At 36.7% G+C, this 3569-nt stretch overlaps 1 non-coding gene across 1 annotated transcript; it reads right to left on the bottom strand.

The window, feature by feature from the left end:
- Nucleotides 1–1241: 1241 nt before the first annotated feature.
- On the bottom strand, nt 1242–1373 carry LOC119535608. The gene has a single exon (XR_005217224.1). It is a non-coding gene; the product is annotated as a small nucleolar RNA SNORA31 (small nucleolar RNA).
- Between the last annotated feature and the right edge of the window lie 2196 nt (nt 1374–3569).

Raw genomic sequence — 3569 nt, forward strand, 5'->3', positions numbered from 1 at the left:
TTTATAATTACTTCAGTTAAGATAAATTTTACATTAATGTAAGATTAATTTAAGATATGAAGACAGTCTATTCTATTTGGGAGTGAAGTTTTCTAAGTAGATCACAATAGGCTGTACCTCTCAACAGTTAATTTTGTTGCCCATATTCTCAGAACCTGGCTCAGATTGTTTTGTCTCATCAGGGAATTGTGGTTTCATCTTAGCATTCCATTTGAGTTTCTTAGTGTTTTAGGATGGGGGTGACCAAAAATAATCTTTTCAATAATAAAGGGCAACCACCTTAATGGTGGCATACCCTTTGTCTGTGTGAGACACAGACTGACTGCAGGTGAGCTAAGGTAGCTACTGTCCCCCAGCTTCTCTCCCAGATCCACCATAAAACAAACACCAAATGTATAAAATGTTCCAGGTACTTTTTGTAACTAAATATCTCTTTGGGCCTCCCCACCCAGATTTCCAGCCAATATTTCAATCTGGTCCCACTTTTTCCCACTCCATTCCATCCCCACCAGCTTCTTGCTGTGTTACCTGTTTCTGTAAATGGCTCAAAAAGTTATTGAGACACCCAGGTTAGACCCCTTTAAATCATCTTTCAATTGGTCACCAAGTTCTATCAATCTGACTTGTACAATGTTCCTTAAATCCATCCCCTTCTTTGCATTCCCACTCCCTTTGTCTCCACTGGGTCCTCATCACCTCTCCTCCCAGCTGCTGTAGCTTCCCAGTCGCTACCCCATTCTCTTATGTCATCCTCATTCCAATCAACCGTTCCTTCTTCCTGAATTATTCTTAAGCATGAATCTGGTCCTTTCACCCTTACTTAAAAACCTCCAAGGATTACATCACCCATAGCACTATTTTTCAAACTATTTACTAGAGAACCAGCTCCAAACTCTCTTTCCAGCTTCCTCATTGTTTACTCCCACATTGTACTGCATTCCCTAGCTCCACCCCAAATACCGCTGGAGCTTTTATATTTCTCTTTTTTCCTACATGCTTTGCTCAGTCTGAAATGTCCCCGAGCCTCAGGTTCCACATCTGTAAAATATAGCTACCTGTCCTCAGAGTTGTTGTGAGTCTTGGAAAGAATATAATATGAACATAAGACTCTCAGCATAGGGTTATTTTATTTTTATTTCAAACTTCAAGATTCCTATTGTGGAGTAAAAAGAGTCTTTGCCATTTACAAGTTTATTTCTCAGTTGCAAAAATTATCTCCCCCTGCTCATGTTTTAAGCACATCCTGTATTACCCTGTTCAATCTTGGCTGCCACAATCAGACAGACAGAAAACGCAAGGATCTTTTTCCTTGCATCTGTACTGGAAACCTTAGAAGCAGACATTAACTGCTCCACGTCTGCCAAATAAATGCATTAGCATAGGGTTCTTTTTTTTTTTTTTTTTTTTTTCAGATAAATGGTGTTTACATATTTTATTTTATTTATTTATTATTACTTTTATAGGTTTGTAGAAAAATCATGCATAAAGTACAGAGTCCCTATATACTACCCTATTATTAACACTTTACACTAGTGTAGTAAATTTGTTACAATTCATGAAAGAACATTTCTATAATGTAGTCCATTCTTTACAACAGGGTTCACTGTTTGTGTTATACAGGACTTTGTTTTTTTTTTTTAATTTTCATTCTAGTAACATATATACAAACTAAAATTTCCCCTTTTCACCACATTCACAGTGCTGTATTTGCATCTTGCATGGAGCCTATTATTTAAGATGGTCATCAGTGTTTAAAATGGTCCTCATTAAGACAAAAGAGAGAAGAAGAAAAAAAAAAAACAAACCAGATTTTGATTATTATGTCTGGGAAAGTCCTTTGGGTGTGATTACCAACACATGGAACTAATTGGAGTAAATAGATCATAAACTTTGGATGGAACTGTATTGCAAAAGAATTATAAGCCTATATTTTAAATAGTCAAAGATTTATTTTGAGATTTAATACTAAAAACTTAAATAAGCAGGTTGTGAAATCTATACAACTTCCAAGTAGGGCTATTTTCCATTTCCCTCTTCAGGTATGACCATGAAGAACAATGATCACGGAAGAAGTTTCCAGAAGGAGGAGCTCAGGGATCAAAGAAAACAATACACAAAGGAATTCCTCCTGTAAAAAAGAAAAGTACCTAATCAAGGAACTTCCACTCTCTTCCACCCCCACCTCAGTGTATAGAACCAGTGAAATCTTGGTGTCTCTCATTCCTCCCTTTGTAAGCAGACTCAGTACAAGGAGGAGTAGGAGACAGAAGGAGACAGAGGACCATGTGATGGAGGCAGAGATTGAGTTTTGGGTTGCTGGCAAGCTAGCATAGGGTTTCTTTTAATTCATCTGGTTAAAACTGCTTACTCTCCAAGACCAAAAACCAGCATCTCACCGAAGCACTCACATACATATGTGCACCACACACACCCCACAGCTTCTTTTTTTTTTTTAATTTTATTTTGAAATAAATTCAAAGTTATAGGAACAGTGGCAAAAACAATACAAATCCCATACACAGAACTCCAGCATTCCCTGATCCCCCTCCCCTGATACCCCAATCCACTAACTTTAACATGTTGTCACACTGCTATTTTTTTCCCTCCCTCCCTCTCTTTCCATATATCATCCATCATCTATTGCTCTGTCTTCTGAACATATGAGAGCAAGCTGCACACATTCTTGAACAAAATAATTCACATATACAATTCCCATGAACAAGAACATTCTTTTATGCAATCCTATTAAGCGCAGCTAAGAGGTACAAGAGATTCAACAATGATACAGAGCTCACATTCTATATTTCCTTTTCCTTATGTCTCAACTGTGTCCCTTTGAGCCTCCTGTCCTCCATCCTCAGATTCCATCCAGGGTGATTCTTGGCATTCAATTGTCATCTATTTAGACTGTCTTTTTTTTTTTTTTCCTCAATTGTGGAAACATATATACAGCCTAAATCTTCCCATTCTACCCCCTCCCTAGCCTTCCATTAGTGGGATTAATCACATTTAGAATGTTGTAATGCTATCACCTTCCCACCATCCATTACTAGAAATTTCCCTTCACCTCAAACAGCAACCCTACACTCATTTCTTAACTCCCCATTGCCCCTTCCCTCATTTCTCTTAACTCATACTCTACTTTTCATCTCTATGGTCATATTCTCTGATAGTTTCTTTGTGTTTACTGTGGGGCTTAAAATTAAACTTTTAAACCCATAACAATCTGGTTTTTCTTTGATACCAACTTAATTTCAATAGGACACATAAACTATGTACCTATACTCCTCCATTCCCCCACCTTTATATAGTTCTTTTCAAAAATTACATATTTTACATTGAGTTCAAAACCATTGATTTGTCATTAGAGTTTGTGTATTTTGTATCATGTAGAAAGTAAATAGTGGAGTTACAATTCAGAAATTTTGACTTCTATTTGTATTCCATTGTGGTCAGAGATTGTGCTTTGAATATGTTCAATTGTTGTTTTTTTTTTTGTTTTTTTGTGTTTTTTTTTTTAATTTATTGAGGCTTGTTTTATGTCCCAGCATATGGTCCATTCTGGAGAA

This window comes from Choloepus didactylus, chromosome 5 (genome assembly GCF_015220235.1).
Source record: "Choloepus didactylus isolate mChoDid1 chromosome 5, mChoDid1.pri, whole genome shotgun sequence".
NCBI lineage: Eukaryota > Metazoa > Chordata > Mammalia > Pilosa > Megalonychidae > Choloepus > Choloepus didactylus.